The sequence below is a fragment of the Lepidochelys kempii genome, chromosome 13 (genome assembly GCF_965140265.1).
Source record: "Lepidochelys kempii isolate rLepKem1 chromosome 13, rLepKem1.hap2, whole genome shotgun sequence".
NCBI classification, from domain to species: domain Eukaryota; kingdom Metazoa; phylum Chordata; order Testudines; family Cheloniidae; genus Lepidochelys; species Lepidochelys kempii.
In genome coordinates this window covers 14,255,329-14,275,943 of record NC_133268.1, presented here as the reverse complement: position 1 = coordinate 14,275,943, position 20,615 = coordinate 14,255,329, and the positions used below count along the sequence as shown (strand labels likewise).

Here is a 20,615-nt window from a genome sequence, read left to right as displayed (position 1 = left end):
AGGTAAATTTATATGTTGAAAAGGTACTACTTGCATGTGCCCCTATACTTGCAATGGCCCTACATATAACCTGACATATTATTTCTGTTCCTTGAGACCATGAGATACATATTTATGTGAGTGCATAGCAACCCTGACCCACTGACCTCAGTTCTCTGTGCTTCTTATTGCAGAGGACCTGTAGATTAGTTTCTCTGTGGGTTTTGAAGAAAGCCATAGTAAATGCAGTGAGATTCTGTTTCAGTGGGCATAGCTTTCCTGATGAGTACCTTTACCTCTCAGAATTTTCTCCATAATTTGCAATAGTTTATTTTTTAAACAAATGTGAATTATTTTCTGTTGAAAAAGTATAGCAAGATACTAACATGCTCATTTACTTTCCTTAGTGCACATAGTTCTTCAATAATGTCTCTGAAATATTTTAGACAGAAAATGAAATCTGTAAACTCAGGCAGATATTATCCTGAGTCCTTATTTGTTTTGCAGAAAAAAAGAGAGAGGGTAAAATTGCTGGATTTTGAGATGCATGAAGTATCTAAACAATGAAAAAACATGCACTTTAAGGTAGATTTCAGTTTACATTCCATCAAACTAAGGGCCTGACCCAACATCACTTGGAGTCAATAGGAGTCTTTCCACTGATTTTGATGGGCACTGGATCAGGCCTTTAAAGGAATAACTCCATAAATAAACTCTTCCGGATAGTTTTTATTTCCTGTAATATTTGATCTCATTCATGCACACATAATTTAGGATTTGTCCTTACTCTAATCCTCTTCAGTGGAGAAAGAAGGCTTTGGGTTGTTTTGTTTGGTTGGGTTTTGTTCTTTTAAATAGGATCAATCAAAATAAGTACAATCAAAACCTTTGTGTGACTTAATGTGCAACAATTATAAAATCCCAGAGAGAAGCCCTATATCCATTGGGCTGAGAACTTCGTTTCAAATATTGTTTAGAATCAGCTTAGTCTGATTTGGTTTGAACAAATTTCAACCAGCCATGGTAGACAAGACCAAGCCATATTTCAAGCAACTTTTAAAATTATGGAGCAGATTCTGAACTCATTTACATTAGTACAAATCCAGAGTAACTTCTTTGAAGTCAATAAAGTTATTCTAGATTTACAAGGGCATAAGATCAGAATGCAGCTCCACTGTTTCTAAATTTGTTTTTTTAACATACTAAATGGTATTTAAAACACCGTCAGCAAATGCAGTCCCCAGCCCATGTCAGATGGCATCTAAGGCTTGGTTTACACTTAAAAAGTTTTACTGGCATAGCTATGTCATTTATTAATATGATTTTTTTTCATGAAATAGTTATATCAGTAAAAGCCGTAGGATAAAAATAGCTATATGAGTACAGCTTATTTTGCTTCGCTTACCTGGAATAAACTATCTTGGAATAAGTACTTTTATTCTCGTATAACTGCATCTACACTAGAGTTTGTTTTGTTTTGGTTTTTTTGCTGTTTTAACTTAAGCTGGCAAAACTTTTAAGTATAGACAAAGCCTAAGGTAAAGATGTTTTGTGTACCAAGTGTCTGTATAGTATTTTCTTTTGAGAGTATTTTAAAAAGTGAAGTAGCTGTTCCACCAGACTTACCAAGAATAATAAACTCCAACTTCCACCTCATCTTCATTCTCAGCTGGTGAAATGTCTTCAAGCCTTTGTAAAATGCCCTGTTGGATAAAACAGATTAAATACTAATCCTAGCAGGTCACACTTTGCTTCTACTTGAGTTAGATTATCTACCTGTGCAGGCCTTCTTCCCCACCTGCCCACCCGTCCACCCCCCCTTTTTTTTATTTTAATTTAATTTAATTTTATTTTGTTAGTACAGCTAATATCTTTCATTAAACATTCCAGATGAGATGGCAGGAAAATGATCAATGTTTTGCTTTTAAAAAGAATCAAAAAAATTGTGCAAAAATACGAATATATTGCAAAGTGGTGACTGATTTATCTTGAAATACAAATCCACAGTTGGGTATCAGCCCCAAGTGAAGAGTTGTATTTACAGAACTTAAACAGCCATGCAATTATGTCTCAGATGTGAAAGATTTGTATGGTAACGTTTTCACATACTAAATGGTCCATGTAACATTCAGGAATTACATATCTCTCTGTAGCTATGTGAATATAAGCAGATAGATATAGATAGCTATGTAGATGTAGACAGATATCTAGATATATATGCATATACATACAATATGCATATATATAAAAAGCATGAACCATTCTGTGGCTGAAGTAACAGCTGTACACTATTTGCACTGAGCAAAAACAGCAGGAATCTTCAGGGCATACAATGCAGTATTTTGGCTTTATAATGCAGCAAATGCTGGAATGTGCAATACAGGTTGCAAAAGCTGACAAGCTAAACAGTTTTTATTTGGCTCAGGGTACTTAACTATCATATATCTCTGGTACAATATACCTTTTTGTCTAGTTCATAGCCATCACTTATTAATCCCATCCTTTGTTTCTTTCCTAATGTCTTGAATATGTCAGTGTGAATCATAAATATCCATCCCTATTTAAAATAATGGAGCACAGTTGGCCACCCCAGTAAATCTGACAGTCAGCTATTTCTTGCTCTGAGCAAACGCTTGTGGTGTTTAGTAAGTTTGCTATTGGCAGCATCTTCAGGTTACATTCTTGACCATAGGTGTTAGTTCTAGAATTTTGTTTTAAAGGTTAAAAATGCGTTATCAAAAGCTCACTTCTCTTTGGTCAGACAAAAACCAATGTATATACCTGTACTACAAATCGCAAAAAGAAAAGTAAACAATTTTTTATATTAACAAAGGAAAGAGGACTCCTTTCAAAGAGAAATCACAGTGACTTTATCTGTAGAATGTTTTGGTGCTTGTGCACTCATTTTGTAACAAGTGCATGTTGTACAGAATATATTGCCTGTATACTTAGGGCAGGGGGAAGGGGGAGGGGGGCACATCAAGCTGCTTTTCATTGTGCACTGCAGCTTGGTTGGATGGAAAGTTAAGCCTTTGATGCATTTTTATACTGTACATATTTGTATATATTAACTATATTGCCATGTTATGAACACAGATTTTGTTATATTTGCTTGTTTCTGTTTCCTACAAAACTGGTCCATTCTGGGGGATAATTTTTTTAATCAAAAATTTGCTTGTAATTTGTTTTTGTTTTCCTTGGTCGTCATCTTTTTATAGTTTATAAAGGAGTTAGGGTTGAGTTTACAGATGAACGATGAGAAGCAAGTCTGTGTTTGCATGAGACCTGCCCAATTGCTGGCTATAGGGGAGGGGGGAAAATCTAAGTCCAAATTTTGCTTTTAAGGCATGCCTAGTCCCATACATGTACAATTATTCTCTTTGTATTGTATCTAATAGTGCCTGAATTTTTTGCTTTAAAAAAGTCTTCTTAGAGGAACAATTCATAATTGTCAAAATTTGAAACATTAGCTTAATTTTGTTTTCATGACCCCTCATTTCTCCTCCTTATTTATTTTGTTGCTGTTATAATGGGCCCCAAGGCCATTTCTGACATTCCAGTGTTCTTCTTCCACATTAAGGATGTTTTTAAAATTACTAAGATTATTGAGCCAATAGGCTGTTTTAATCAAAACCATGTTTCACTTGGTTTTGATGATTATGAATGGTCTTTACAATGAAAAAAAAAAAGAATAAAATAAAAAGAAATCCTTTCTCCTAGGAGGATTGTACCACCTAGTGGTCAAAAAGATTCATCACAGATATGCATCTTCCCAATATTTCTGTCTTTCTCAAATCCAAGGTTCTCAAAGGTGGCAATTTTGCTTCACATTATTTGTCTATTATCATTAACTTAAACTAAATAACAAATTGAAAATGTTAATGGCATTTTTTTCTTTGGTTGATTGCTAAATAAATTCATATAATTTATACTAGAGGAGATTACTGCTTTTATTGTTTTGGTGTCCCCAAAACCAATTATTAACAATCAAGGTCTATGTATCTCATTACATTTAAATCAGGTCAAACCTGTTTATCCAAGGCCTTGTTTGATTTACAAAAGAATGGCTGTGTACTGGTACACTTAAGATGTATTTCTGTGTATGATTTTGCAGCATTGAAATCTCTCACCAATGATATTTTGCTCTATAATTTTTATCACTGCAAATAAAATCACTCCAGTTTTAGAACTGTAATTAAAGTCCCAAATAATAGATGATGCATCTTTATCTGTTGTGTTTAAAAGAAAAAAAATCCCAAACTGTTCATATAATCCTGAATGCCTCATTTCCATAAAAAAGGTTGCTATACATATATTATTTACATTTTTAAACATGGTAATTCTTTCCTTTATGGCAGAAAATGTCTCTTTCTCACTGCAGTTATTGGAAAGCAACTGTTCACATCTGAAACGTTATCGTAATTTGCATCAGGAAACCGAACTACAGACATTAAGGACTTGGGTGTGTTCAATTATGATTTTGCTGGAGGCTGCCCCTCATTTTAATGCTGCACTCATTGAACTACCTTTCTGAAATCTAGCTGATATGGTTCACCATAGACATGCTTCACAGCATCATTAGCTTTGCAAATGGCTTCATTTCAGTCAATGCAGACTTCAGTTTTGGCCAATTGTAAAATGGAAATTTAAAAAGGGAAAAAAACAGATGCACTTAAAACATGAAAAGAATTATTTATATGATAAAAATATATTTAGATTTTCAAAGCACAAGACTGAACAGAAGTGCTCTTTTTATGCTTTCTGAAGATGTTACTGTTAAAAGTCTTTCTACATCAGGCTTAATAAATCTGTAATGACATTTGATGGATTGATTTCTGTGTGGGTTCTTTTTTTTTTTCTCCTTTCTTTCAACAGAGAGAGAAAAAGTCTGACCTGGAGAGATTGTGGGAGTAAAATCACAGGAATGTGCCTGTTTGAGTAAAACTCAATGACCCATTTCCAGCATCCCCTCTTCTCTTAATAATTTTTTTTTAAAATCAAACTACACCACCCCTCATTTGTTTCTATATATCTTTTGCTTTCTCTCATCTGGATTCTCTGACCACTTCACGCTTGGGTTATTTATGATGTAATCTACTGAAAGGCATTGGGCTGCTGTCACACAAATTCAAGGATTGCTCGCCATAAACCAAGCATGATTGAGATACCAAATACCCAGCTCTCAAGTGCTCCACCTCAGACGGATGGTTCTGTTTAACACTTAGTTTCCCTAAGTACTCCCTCGTTTCCCTTAATGTTCTCTCTGAATTGGGTGATGTTTCACATTCTGGAGTTCAGGAGCAGAAGCTGATACCACACAAGAAAATGATTTGTTATTTACTGCAGATGAGTTGAAGCTATCAGTGGCAGAGATTCCCAAGCCTTGTACTCATTAAATTATGATGGATACAGTATCACCTGTTAGCTATATTTAATTGCCACTGCTCTGCATCTGGGTAATAAAATATAAGAAAAGCAGGATCCAACCCAGTATTCTTGATGGTAACAGGAAGCAGAAGTCCTGAGGGAGATAACGCAGGGCCAGTCTTACACACACATAATGCAAGTAACTGCATGGGGCACTGCACAGACTTGCATCTGATAGACTAAGGTAATAATCTCTCCCTGCAGTCACAGGGACAAAGGGGAGGCCACTCACTGCATACTCCAGCCCTCCTGGCAGTGGGACCAGAGGGGTGGAAAGATACCACATGATTTCCTCTTACAGCAGTGAAATCAGAAGAGGCAACTCATGACACATCATCTGTGGCATGTTGGAGCCTTTCATTTCATAAGGCCAGTCCTACAGATAGACCTGATCCAAATCAAACATCAGTCAGGTTAGGAGCCTATGAAGCAATCTTCTTTTGCCTTCATTCTTGGACCTACCACACTCAACTTCTTCATCCTTCAGTCTGAATGCCTGCCACCCATGAGACCACATGTAACATCTTCCAGCCAGGATGATGGATGTGGCCAGCACTGCTCTAGTGATCTAGAGTGCTGGAGATGTTAATACCTACCTAGAGCCCAAACTTCCCATTCCTATGACAAAACTATACCATCTCAAGGAGTAAAAGATCCCAAGGCTACTCTGGAACCTCTCTCCCCCTTGTGCTGCAGTGCAAAGTGCAGCCACAAAAACCTGGCCAGTAAGTCATCTTTTCAAAATATATATCTAAGGATAATAGTATAATTTTATATGTAATTGGTAATCCTGTTATTGGGTGAAATTGCCTCGGAATGATACAGTTGAAAAATTAAGTTCTGTATCATTCCGAGGCAATTTCATATAGGTGTAGATGATTAAAATAACAAATGACTCATTGAACTTGGAGATGGAAAAGGACTATTAGATCATTCAGTTCATCTTGCTGTCTACCTACACAGGAGTGTTCCCTATAGAACAGTCCCCATGGCTTTGTCTAGCCTTTACTCCAGCAGTGGGGCTTCTGTGTCACTTAACTTGAAAAACTACTTCCAAGTCTTATGGTTTACAAACACAGAGCTGTAGCTGTTATTCAGGTGAGATTCCCATTGAAGTTAATGGGAGTGTCACCAGTATATGAACTAAACTATAGGGTTTGACCCAACGTATTTTGTACGGATTCTATGAAAAGAAAGAACCTCCTACAGGCTAACCTACTGCCATGTTCTCCATTGGTAGACCAAGAGACTAATTGTGTTCTCCACCCGCAAAGCATGTGGGGTGCCACAATTGTAAGTGTGTCACAAGAACCCCTACACTGCTTCTCTGAGTCCTGTTGCAAGGCTGCATGTCAGGGTTAGCCCAGGGACAGCAGGAGTCTATGTAGCACACACTGCTATAGAGTCTGGATTACTCCAAACTGTAGAGCAGCCCATAAGCCGCCATTAGAAGCCTGCTGCAAACTAGAGCACTGTGGAGGCAGCTCTAATCTATATTAGGAGTCTCAAAAGTTGCTTAAAACCACCTTTGCACCCCCTCCCCTTAGGCTGTTCCTCCTGACATCTCAGACAGCATTTCTTCCCCCTGGTTCTATAAAAAAGAAAGAAAAAAGTAGTTAAGAAATTCAGACATGTTGGCAAAAATATTGCTCCAAAATAAAATGTTTCAAACCATCATTTCTAGAAGATGCTATTAAAGTTTCATCAGGTGACAACTAACAAGGTTTCATAGTTTCAGTTTGTGGCCATTAGTATAGGGTGGCCTTACAGCATATTTCCCAGTTCCCTTCACTAAAAGTGTAAAATATCAGGTTGGAAGGTATAAAGAAAACCTTTATTTTTATTCACGTGACTTCCTTTTTAATGGGGATGGCCTAAAGTTTATAACACGAAAAATATCTGACATCTTCGTTTAATAACTTTTTTTGCTTCTTTGAGCTAAAAACTTGAATGGAGCTATTATTATACTTTCTCATTTAATTTATAAACATTACATCATTTCCCCCTGAATATATTTAAAAAGAAAATTATGAGTCACATTTTCAAGTATCCAGTAATACTGGGTGTCTTCACTGTTAATGGCTCTACCTGAGCCAACCAGGACCTGATTTTCCAAGATGTTGAGTAATGGGAGTTGTGGTGCTCAGCTTTTCTGAAAATCGAGCAACACATGAGGCACACAAAACACTGAGGCACTCGATGTCAGAGAATTTTTTTAAAAAATGTTGGTGAATGCCAATACATTGAGCAAGAGCAGAAGAAATCGATTTGTCCCATAAATTCAACAATATTCATAATCTACTCTTCCCCACTTCCTGAGGCAAAAGTCTGAGAGGATAGATCCTGGGCCTTGCAGCCATTCCATAAAGTTCAACAAGTTCAACAATATCCAAATTTGCTTCAACAGGAAACAACCCATTTCCAACCCAGGTATACAAAGATAGAGATTGTTTGCAACAGCAATCCAACTGACCTCAAGAAGAGCTGTAGTCAAGACCAAACCGTCTAAATATATATTCTGGACCAAATTTTTGAAAACTGAATACCTGAAAAAATATATGTGCACCCACAAAACGCAACAGCCAGTTGTGGGGTCAAACCAGCCCCAGTCAATTTGCACCTGCGTGTCTACTCATTTAAGTATTTGCACCTTTTGTGACCATACTTGAAAATTTGGCTCTTGATCAAGTTGAAATTTTATTTCTGCTTTCTGTTTAGATACTTATGATCATGTATTTAGGAAGCAATGTGTAAGCTTCACACATCCATCTAATACAGCATCCAGTGAAGTTCTTGTGTTCTTATTGACAAAAAGAGTCTAGGAAAGGCAAAAAGGTGATACACTCTTGCAATAATGTTCTAATCTGCCCCTGTATTTAAGAAATATATTGGAGATAAGCCTGGGCAAAAGAGAAACTTGAGAACTTTGGACAACAGTTCTGCTGAAGGGCAATTTCTGAGAGAGAGTTTTTGATTGCTGGTTTTGATTTCTGTTACTCCTTAAAATTGTCTTTGTTTAATAAACGTTAAGTATTTTCTTAAGGCAATCCAGCTCGGTGTTTTGTGATTCTTCCATACACAACACTAACATTACACCAGTATTCTTATACCATGCAAGTACCCTCCCTGATTAGGGATCATTTCATTCATATCTACCTATACTGAAGGGCTTATATATTAGCCATAAAAATCTGAAGTGCAAACAAACTCCAGGCATAGCTGACAGACTGTAGAGCTCAGGGATGTCTCCAAGATCAGGGGATTGTGGGTCAGTGGGTGGGAGGCCATGGAAAAGTCCATGGGACCTCTGAAGGAAGAACATTTGTCAGGCCCTTTGCCAACCTCCAAAGATGAGAATGACACCTCAAAAGATTGGGAAGTTGACATAAGCATCTGCACATATGGAAGCTAACATATGCAAACCGAATTAAACAACTGGGTGAGGTTCACTGATCCACAAGTCTTTCTTCTTCTTTGCAAACTAACTACAACATAGCAGATGCCTACACAATAAGCATGTGCATCTGGAACTAACTTCAGTAACAGCCAACAGGAAAAACATTTCCATAGGAACCATATGTGATCTGCCCTATCTAAACACAAGAGGTGAAGACTGCATCACTAATTCCAATAGTTTATAACATCTTTAGATCATGTGCAAATTTTTTTTAAAAAGAGGGGGCCAGATTGTACTTTCAGATACTCCAGTGAAACTTCACTGGACTCAAGAGCCTGAGACTTGGCTTTACATTTCACAAACCCTATTAACCAGCATTCTCTCCAGTTGCTCTGAAATTTTAACTGGATTACACAGAACAGTCATCAAGGTCTGGTAAAAAATTAGTATCCGTTCATAGCTGATGAGTGAACCACAACCTTAGAAACAGCTTGCAGCCTTGAGAGGGTTTGTGTTTTGCTGTCAAGCAGCTAGACCACTTAGTTGAAAAGATTTATGTTTGGTGGAAAACAAATTTGGGAAATAAACTCTAATCCAAAAAGGAACACAGGATGCTACTTCACTTACACTAAAATACTCCATTTATGTCCTACATTGAATCCTGTGCTGATAATTTACTGCCAAAGTACAGAGGAAGTTTTAATACAAACCAATTTTCAGTGTGTTTTACTAGATTCCACCTCCTGCCCCCAGAAGAAGAAATAACAGAGCAAGAAAAAAAATCCAATGCCAAGTATGGAAGTTACAGTCTGCTGTGTGTTGGAACAAAGTATTACCACAAGTTTCAGTCTTTCAATGCTACGTGGAACTTCCTGTTCTTGCCCATTTGTGGGAGGTTCCTCCTTGTGGACAGAACAGAGTTTTGGGGAATGAGTCACAAGGACCTGATTTTCAGGGATGCTGCACACCCTCGCACCCTATGGGTTTTAACTGGAATTGTGGGTACTCAGCACTTTGGACTCTGCTTTTGGGCCTGCTTGTCAGCAGAACCAATTTTAGCGACAGGCTCCTACTCTGGAATTTCCCAGTTTAGAATGAGTGGCTGGGATTTTATAGGTCACACGGTGCCTTACCCACATTGTCTTCCTGCTTCACATGCTGCTTCATAGCCAGATTATGTATCAAACAGGAGGATCATTATATATCCTCAGCAACTCAGTGAGCCATGATTTTCAACATGATGTGAGTACCTTCAGCTAAAGCAAATAAGCTTAGAAATTTAGGACAAGTGTCCCTGAAGGCTGAGCAGAGGGGCTGTGCAAATAACTTACGTGATTTTCAATTAAACTTTTGCTCCTCAGCAGTATACGCAGCACTGTACCAAACAAGGAAGATGATGTGCTTGCAGCTTCAAGGGACTTAAAAGCCTGGCCCTAACATGGGGGCATAATGTGAGAGAAGGAAATGCCCACATGGGCTAGTTACATCCCTGCCTTGAAGAGCTCACAGACTCCCCACTGATCTGGAGGAGTGCAGTGGTGCAAAAGGGAGAGCAGGGGATTCGGCAAGGGGAGCAAGCTAGACCCCATAAAGGGATATTGTCCCAAGTACACTCCCCACAGCTCTCCCTGGCATGGGCGCCAGGTTTGTATAATTTTTGATGGTGCCCAGAATGCATCCAAGCAGAGCCATCCCATCCATAGGACAGACCGGGGCAACCGCCCCAGGCCTAGTGCTTTGCAGGGCCCCGCACTTCAGTGGGATGCAAGGTCCAGGGCAGCCTGGGAGATAAGCGGGGGGCCTCACACCGGCAGCAGTGAGAGACCCATCCCCAGCCTGACCCACCCTGTCCTGCCAGCTCCTGGTGTTGCTTGGGGGAGGGGACAGAAGCCAGAAAGAGGCGGGGCAGGGGATTGGTGGAAAGGATGGAATGGGGGTGGGGAGGGGCAGAGCAGGGGTGGGAAGAAGCAGGAAGTGTGCGGATCAGGGGTGGAAAGAGATGGGGCGGGGCAGGGTGGAGCAGGGGTAGGAAAAGGTGGAGCAGGATGGGCTGGGTTGCTCACTGCTACCGATGCCAGGCCCCCTGCTAACCCTCAGAACCCTCGTCTCCCTGAAGTGCAGGGCCCCCCAAAGCGCAGGACCCGGGGCGGTTGCCCCGGTCTGTCCTATGATGGGATGGCTCTGAAAATATAAGCCCAAACACTGGTGGAGCCAGGCCCACGTTCCTGAATATTGGTGGAAGGCGGACACCACGGGCCCATATTACTCGCTGCCTATGGAGAGGTTTGGAGAAGCAGCCTACATCATACCACCCCTGACTCTGGGATATGCCTAAAATGCACAAGCTAATACCAAATTAGAATGGGATGATAATCTTGAGGTTAAGGAACTAAACTAGGTCTTAGGAATTTAATTCAATTCATCCACTTCTGCTACAGACTCTGTGACCTTAGGGTGGGATCCACAAAGGTACCTAGGAATGTAAGTCCCAGTTTTGGTTCCCCTGCAATCCCCTAAAATTCTAAACTCAGCGCCTAAATTTTCAGAGTAAAAGTTCTGTTGGTACCTACTCTTTTGCCTCAGGGCATGCACACGGCCCCTGCCTCACTGTAAGCATCTAGATACCTATCTTGGACCTAAGTCTGAGTGATTCACAACCCAGGGAAATACAAGCGTATTTAGTGCCTAAGCCACATGAGGGGGCCTATCTGCTGAGCGGCCTCTGTGCCATTTACCCAGGTATCCACTTAACTAGTCAATGGAAGAGATCAATAGAAAGACAGACTCTGTAGTCCAGTGCTTAGAGCATCTGTCTAGGAGGTGGAAGAATTTGGGTCCAATCATCACCATGCTCCAGTCACTCTATCATTATTTAACCAGAGTGCAACAGCTTCAATGGGAGAGGCTGAAGGGAACCCCCATGGCAGAATACCCCATAGGTCTGTAATTGAAGCAGTATTTAGAGAGGTAAGAGACCTCTGCTCAAATCCTCTCCTCTGGCAGATGGGGGAATTGAACCTGCATCGCCTGTAGCCCCACTGAGTACTCTAACTACTGGGCTACAAGTTATAAGGTTGGCAGCACTACTTCCAGCCACTGCTTGTATGGAGCACCTAATGCAGCCCTGCAAGAAATGCCTAAGTCACCAAATTCCAAGCAGCAGGATTCGTGGATTGCTAAGCAGAGCTAGGTGCCTCTCTCCCTCCCCATTCATTTTATAGGAATCCTAGGCACCTAACTTGGCTTTGTGGATTGCACAGTGATGTTCCTGTGATTTTCTAGGTGGCTAAATGTTAGGTGCTATGAAGCTCAGAGTTGCAATGCCCCAGTCCCTTTGAGACTTTTTACTCTCATACTCCCTCTATCCTAATTTTGCATCCCTAAAATTGAGATACTATTTCCTTTCCTCTGAACATATATTTATCTTGTCTAACTGAACTGGGGTCAATTGCCAGCTCTTCCACGGGCCTGCTGGGTGACTTTAGGCAAGTGACTTCATCCCTATGTACCTCAATTTACCCATCAGTAAAATGGATAATACTTACCTCCTTTGTGAAGCTCCTTGAGATTTACAGATGAAGGCAACATTTTCAAACACAACTAAGTGACTTAGGAGCCTGATGTCAGGTCTACAATAGAAATTTTTGCCAGTATGGTAATGGCTGGTGGGGTGTGATTTTTTAATAACATTTCTATACCAGAAAAAAGCTCTAGTGTGGATGCAGTTAGACAATCTAAATAAAATTCTTTTAGACAGCTTAGCTTATTGAATTCAGGGAAACGGCAAAAGTTATACCAAGAAAAGCCCTTTTTTGTCTGTGGAAGCTCTGTCTACGCTAGGAGCATTTGCCGGTCTAGCTAAACTATTATAGCTAAACTGGCAGTCCTTAAGCAGTGTAAACCTGGCCTTAGTCACACTATTTATTTTTAATCCAAAAGGTACTATAAAAAGGGTATTAGTATTTAACCTCTTTGGTGCAAGGAATATCTCCTACATGATTAGCATGCTCAGAGGCTTTACGAGCTCTGTGATACACAGTCAAAAGTAATTAGACAAAACAGCAATGTCCAGACAGTATCTGGCAGATGAATCTTGCCCAGATGCTCAGGGTTTAGCTGATCGCCATATTTGGGGGCGGGAAAGAATTTTCCTCCAGGGCAGATTAGAAGAGGCCCTGGAGGTTTTTCGCTGTCCTCTGTAGCATGGGGCACGGGTCACTTGCTCGAGGATTCTCTGCTCCTTGAAGTCTTTAAACCACAATTTGAGGACTTCAATAGCACAGATATAGGTGTGAGGTTTTTTGTAGGAGTGGTGGGTGAAATTCTGTGGCTTGCGTTGTGCAGGAGGTCAGACTAGATGATGATAACGGTCCCTTCTGACCTAAATATCCTATTCTTTTTTTTAAGCAGATACTTTAAAACAAGCAACACCTACATATTTATTACCATGGTTCCTCAATGAACAGGCATTAACTTAAGCAATCTGGGATTGTGTGCAAGTATCATTGATCTCTATTTTATAACATTCACAAAATATATTCTCAGACTAAATACATGGGCTGAAATCTCCAGACTTAATATTTTGAGTGCCCAGCTCAGACATATTAAAAGGACACATGCTCTACACTCTACAGGCCTCTTTCAGGTGTCAAGTTGGGAACTCAAAACTGAGGCACCGAAAATCACCTGTCAGTTTTGAAACTAATTGTAGGTCCATATTTGTAATGAGTGATTTGAAAATTCCTATTAACAATAGTCAAGCAGCATAACAAGTTGTTTGTTTAACTGATGCAGCTAAGTTTATATCAATAGGCTTGGGCATGAACACTATCATTGTGGTACTGAATGCATTTTGGTTAAATCAAATTAGAAAAGCAACAGCTTTTAGAAGAACTGCAATATGGATTAGCTGCCCATGGGAAAAGTCAGACCTTTTACATGACACCCTCCCCCCCCCCCAAAAAAAAATCTCTTTCTTTAAACAGTTGGTGTTTTAAAGGTAATCAATCCAGGTCTTTGGAGTCAGAGAGGTAAATACCACAAATTCTTACCAGGGAAGAAACAAACTTGAGGTAGGATCTTGTCAAATTGTCGAAGCCTGAAATTTAGAGTTGATTAAAAGGATTCTTACATGCCTTCATTTGAATAGGAATGTTTTGTTCAGTTACTTTTTAAATTTTCAATTAAATACTTTCTGACAGAGGATTTGAACCCAAAACCAACAGTTTTGAGTTAATGCAAGAGAACAAATACTGGCCAGCCTAATTTTTCCGTCCACGCAGAGTGAAATGCAGAGAATAAAACCAACAGTATTAATAGTGAAAAATAAAGTACAGTTGTAAAATTGTTGCATCTCTAGTCATTTAAGGTGGCATTTTTAGTACAGGTAATAATGTTTGTTTTTCTTCATCTTCATTTCTTCAGCTTCAAACAAAGTGCACAGCTACTACTTCTGAACAGAGCCCAGAAAATAGCACACATTTACAAACATGCATAGTCCACTCCTCCTTTCTCCCCACTCAACCTTTTCGCCTCCCCTTCCAGTGATCTGGAAGTCACAAGAGAAGAGCTGGAATCATGGAAAGTGTATTTGCAAAATTTATTCAATGAAGAAAAAATGCATCACAGGTTATTTGCAGAACATTATTAGACAATCTCGACAGCTGGCTTACGAATGAAAACATTTTTGAATAATTCTTAGATTTTTTTTAATGTCTGAGTACACCACAATTATTACTTGCAGTTAATTTGACCAGCTCTGCCAATGAACAGGGAGAGCTTTCATTAAAATCCAGTCAGAGGGATGTGTGTCACAAAGCGATATGTATTGTTAGATAATACTTTTAATTAATCTTACATGTCTTGAACAGCCAAAAATAATGGTAGCCAGGAGCTAAATTGTGCACTAAGTGTGTTCTGCAGCAACACATTTCAGTAAATATTGAAAAGCTGAAGAGATTAAATCAGAGAACATTACTGTCTCTGCGGGCTTCCTTTTTGGTTCATCTCACTTGTAAGTGAGGGTGTCTGGTTATGTACTGTGATTCCTTTAAACACAAGTCAGTCAAATAGATCAAAAGCTGTGTGTGTATGGTATGTTCTGGGTTGGCTTTATGTTCATCTGTTTTTTACCACGACTCATGCAGCTCTCGACTAATTTAGTAACATAGCATAAGCTTGGCCTTCAGATATACAGTCCCTTCAACATTTTTAGTCCCAATCTTTCCCCATTTAGCATCTGTTCCAGATGATTACTGCATGCTAGTACTGCCACCTAATGCTCAAACACATTCTCAGCCTTTACTGGAAAACAGGAAATCCCAGTGTGTTACTTAGGGTAGCTAAGATACAACTTCAAGTGAATGAAATGAAAGGGAGAGTTCCCCTTCAGCCCTATCTACTTGACCCAGTGACTGAAATGATGTTAGCAATCATCAGTTTGTCTCCTCTCATGCTTCTACCACTAACACTGGTGAACTGCTGAATTAATGGCAGGTAATTTTTAGGAAATTTCCACACTGTGGAGAGAGCCCTAAGACATCAGACAGTTAAAAAGACTGAGCTCAGAACTGGGAAAGAAATCAAGTGTTCCCATTCTCATCTGACATTATTTCTATTATATTATCTGTTATATTTCTATTATGGTAGGACTTGGAGGCCCCAGACAGAGATTAGGGCCCCATTGTGTTAGGTAGTATACACTTTAGAATGAAAAGATGGTCTCTGTCCCAAAGATTGGATCATTTAAGGTGGATCAACAAACAGGCGGTAATGGTACAAGGTAACAGACTACTATGTTTAGCACTTAATCTAAAGGTTTCAGAGTAGCAGCCGTGTTAGTCTGTATTCGCAAAAAGAAAAGGAGGACTTGTGGCACCTTGGAGACTAACCAATTTATTTGAGCATAAGAGTGCGTCCGATGAAGTGAGCTGTAGTTCATGAAAACTTATGCTCAAATAAATTGGTTAGTCTCTAAGGTGCCACAAGTCCTCCTTTTCTTTTTACTTAATCTAAAGTAGTTTAGGCATTAGTAAGGACCCCAGGTACTAACATTGGTTTTGACAGACTTCCTTTGACAGTCAGCCAAATCATTTAGGACTGGATCATCAGGAGAAGGCCTCCAATTTTTCTGCCCTATGTATTTGTACACACCATTTAAGCCACTTGGGCATCTAAAGCGGGATTTGCAAATATGCCGAGTGTTCATCTATCCCATTGAAATTAAGAGTTTTGCCATTAACTTCTTTTGCAGCTGTTAGACTGATGCTGAGCACTTTTGAAAATCACACCCATAAATACTCTGGGGCACCACCTGCAAATAAGGTACTTAAAAGTACAAGGAACCTAACGTAGGGGTACAAATAATTGCCAGAACAAAATTACATCTGCAGTTACTTGTGCTCACAAAAGTGGAAGCCCATTTACAGCTGGGCTGAACATCTATTGTCATTCCATTTCTGCCTGGGTGGCCCTCTTCAGGGCTAGCGATTTGCCAGACTGAGGGTGGCTGAACTGTGCACCATCCCCCCAACTATATGGAGAATCCAGCAGCTGCATTAACTCTTAACCAGAACCCCCTTCAGTCAGGAGAACCACTGCAGCCCCTCACAAGTCCCAGAGGTTGCTCCATCAGAGGAAGACCTGTCAGTCTGGCTCCACTTAAGCCACACTCAGGGATAGATCAAAACAGGTTCATTAGCCACAAGCACTCTGAGCTGAGGGCCTGGCCTCTCATGATTGTGAGGGATCTGCAGCTTTGCCCTGTCTCATCCATGAAGGGCGGGGGGTGGAGGCAGGGAGAGAATCACTAATGGAAGACTAGAGGAATCTAATGGAGTTTCCTGGACCAATATAGGGATTTTTCCTGCATACGGACACAATTTGGCCCATTATTTATATAGTAACAGATGTGTACATAGATGGATAGATACATAAAACTGGCAGGTCCTTATCCCCGGGAGCTTACTGTAAATTAGCCTCAACAGCAAAGCATGACATAGATGACATGAATGGATGGTGATAGGGAAGAACACAGGTCAATCCATAATCAGGAGCTATGCCATTATTTTTAATCTACCTTTAACTCCTTTTTACAGTACTTTCATATATTATAATTTGGGGGCAGTGTTTTCAAATGGAGACCAAGGTGACAACGTACTAGGGGCTAATTCCCAGTCGTGTGCGCGGTTCAGTACACTGTGGTGCCTGCGGGGAGCATGGACATGACACTACACTAGAGGGATCCACAACTAGTGAATTAAAAAAATATTCCCCTGTTCTTTCACATTGCCCGGCCTCATTAAAAAAAAAAATTATGTTCAAGGCCTATGTTCCGTCGCATGAGGAATTCTCAGAGATTAAGTCTCACTAAATTTGCCAGTGAGAAACACATACATACAAAAAGTGTATAAACAATTTCACACTTAAATCACATACACTGCTGTGATTGCAGTGACATTACAGATTTGAAAAGTGCATATGAGCATGCCTGATTACTGTGCACTCAATTTGTATAATTGGATGTACAAATTATACATTTGCAGTGGCATTCCTGTTTGAAAATGTGGACCATATTTTCCCTAATAAAAGGATTTTACTATATATGATCCACTTTCTAAACTAATTTTTCTTAGGAGCAATGAAGTATGAATGAAGTTCACTAGTTTTTAAACCTCTTTTAGTTTATTTTACTGTCATTATGCATGAATGCATTCAGAAGTAAGTGACTTTTCCCCATGAATCACGTGCAATTAAAAAAGCTGCTAATCCTAATTAAATGTAGTATGTTTAAGTGTGCACAAATTAGTGAATGAATACTTTATATCTTGGAAAGATTGAGCTTCAGTGTACTAGATTGCCAATTTTCCCCATGTTTTCTTTTACTGTTAAGAAGGGGGGGGGGCAAGTGTGTTAAGCTTTGTAAGTCAGTACTAAACCCTCCTAGTCAGAGAAAATGAAAATTCCTTCCTTATAATTTTAAATCAAAGAATAGAACATTTTCTTTGATTATACAATTTTATTAAAAAGCACAGGGGTGAATTTCTCCAAACAAAATATTACTATTAATGCTATCACCCAAATGATCTGACAGTTATAATTACAGTAGTGAAATCATACATTTTTGTTCTATATTCCAGCATTTTAGACATTACTCAAAGCCCTGTAATGAAACTCTGCTTGTAGGTGGAACAGAAAATAGTGCTTTGCATAAAAGGAAAAACAGTTACTATGAGAACTCAGAAGGCTTAATTTTGTTACATATAAATTCTTAGTTTACACTGTGGCTAGTTTAGTGGCTAAAGCAGGAAGTCCTGAATCTAGTTCCTGTTCTCCATAGAGCCAGAAGAACTTCATAGCACGCAATAAAGCCATTCCAGATTTATCTTGGTGTAACAAATGGAGCACAGTGAACAAATCTGTTCTATTTTTGCTCCTGACTAAGGCTATATCTACATACAGCTTATGTCTGCATAACTTATATTGCTCAGGGGTGTGAATAAACCACTTGAGTGATATAAAGTTACATTGACATAAGCTCCGTTGTGGACAGTGCTATGTCCATGAGAGCTTCTTCTGCCAAAATAGCTAGCGTGGCTTGTAGGGGCTAGAGTATTTAACCCACCGGGAGAGCTCTCACCCATCGGCATAGAACAGCTACATTAGAGAACTTACAGCAGTGCAGTTGAATTGGTGCAGCTGCATCACTGTAAACTCTCTAGTGTAGCCGCACCCTTAGTGACCCTGTTCTTTACTCCTTTGCTTCCTCAGCTCTCACCTGGGATAGTGCTCACTTCTCATAGGACAGTGGAAAGGCTTAAATAATATTGATAAAAAACCTTGGAGGTCATCAAGTAACAGTGTAAAGTAAAAAGATATTAACTCACCACAGTTAAAACTGAAGGGCTTACACTGCAAATTAATAAATTCCAGAACACCAAAGATCTGGCTTTGATTTACTGTAATGATATCAAACACCCCCACACTCTCTTCTGGACCGTATTTTCCACTGCATCCCTTTAATATAAACCCTAATTCAAATGTTCCATCTTTAGAAAAAACAATTCGCTAAATGAGTTGAATTGGTATGTATCAGTGGTTTGAAATCATAGGCTGCATACACTGATGTGGTCTAATTCAGTGTCTATATGTAGAGAGCTGGGTGAGAAACTGTTTTCCTGTATCATGAGACACACCTTAAAAAAAAATCCTGTATCAAAATCTGAGTCAAAAATCTGAAAAGCTTTCATGAACTAATCATCAAAATATTTCAGAATGGGTCAGTTAAAATGTTTAATCTCAAAGGGACTTTTACATTTCTATTCAAGTTTTATTAAATTTGAAAATAAAAGTTATTTCAAATGCCAAAGTGGAATTTCATTTAAAAAATGTCAAAGTGGGACAATTTATTTTGAAGAAAAAACACAAAATAAGGAATTTGCCAAAACAAACCCTCTCATCCCCCCACAAGTTTCAATCAGAAGAGTCCAGGCCAGCTTTATCTGTATATTAGTACATTTCATGGACAAGAAATGCCTTAAGGACTAAAACAGTGCAGCACATACAGTATTTAAGTGCTAAAATGGATGCCTACTATATAATAATCCAGAAAAACAGTTTGAAATCTTTTCCCCAATTCAGCACATTTCTTGCTGTTTACCTTAATCACCGATTTATAATACAAAAAGCTTAACAAGGCCATTTTAAAAGGCGTGTTTATAATAGACCTGAAAATTGCATTGACATTTTTGTCCTCTTGCATATGGTATTTTCTAACCAAAATTGTACCTAGTATAAATTTTATATCAGCTGGCACAATCTCACACACTTTCCGAGCCTACTCCCATCATCACTACAGTGATATTAGTCTCAGGGTCATGATAACTTTCAGTAATGGTGGAAGCAATATTTAAAAGGCTGAAAATAACTGAAAAAGTTCTTACCTGGAGAAAAAGGGTGATTTTGTGCTTAATGCACTGAACTGAGATGCAGAGTTCTAATCCCAGCTATGACATGGAGTTCATGTATGACAAAAGGTAAACCATTTAATCTCTACCTCAGTTCTATCTGAAAAATGGGGTTAATACTTCAATTTTTTCCTATTTATTAGACAAATCTTTGGAACAAGCACAGCCTATTATGTATTTTCAGTGCCTAGCTGAAGGAGCTCCTGATCTTAGTCAAGACGTCTATGTGCTCTAGTGATACAAATACATAAGCAAGCCATGGTGAATACACAAAATTAATAAGTACAGCTGCCTTGGAAAATAGTATTTTGTCAAAACTAAAATGTTTTGTGGAAACTTAATTTGACAAAGTGTGCTTGGAAGGTTTCAGGTGCAACATGGAATTTCTGAGGTGGGGAAAAGAACAGGCAAGTTCCCTAATTACTAGTCTACTAAAGTCAGTCTTCTTTCTGGTCCCATAAATATTTATTTACACAAAGTGGAGCAGCGCCCACAGGAAAGACTGAGAAGAGAATGATTGGTGTCCAGTGTTTTTTCAAGAAAAAATTTGAAAGGTCTCTTTTGTTGTGTTGCCAAATGTGAAAAATTTCTATTTTTCACAAAAGGAAATTCTCGTCTGGCCAGCCCAATAAGGGTCTGATACTTATTCGATGGCAGCAGGCCCTTGCAGACCAGAAAGCAAACAAACAATTAAAGCAGTGAAACTGCATACAAGATTTGTCCAACCAGGTGCAAAGGAGAATGCATCAACATCCCTCCCCACTGTGAGTACCTGTATGTGAACAAAGAGCTCCAGTCCTTCACTGGAAAGGAGTCCCCTGAATCTGACCAGTTTAAATCCATTATAT

The 20,615-nt window shown here is 39.2% G+C and overlaps 1 protein-coding gene across 5 annotated transcripts in view; it reads right to left on the bottom strand.

Annotated features, from left to right (window-relative positions):
• ZNF217 (zinc finger protein 217) overlaps nt 1–20,615 on the bottom strand; it is a 105,819-nt gene that overhangs the window by 46,663 nt on the left and 38,541 nt on the right. For all 5 annotated transcript variants that reach the window (XR_012154676.1, XR_012154678.1, XR_012154674.1 and 2 more), the window contains exon 5: nt 1,606–1,682. The gene's annotated coding sequence lies outside the window, so the exon portion shown is untranslated. The remainder of the gene's footprint in view (nt 1–1,605; nt 1,683–20,615) is intronic.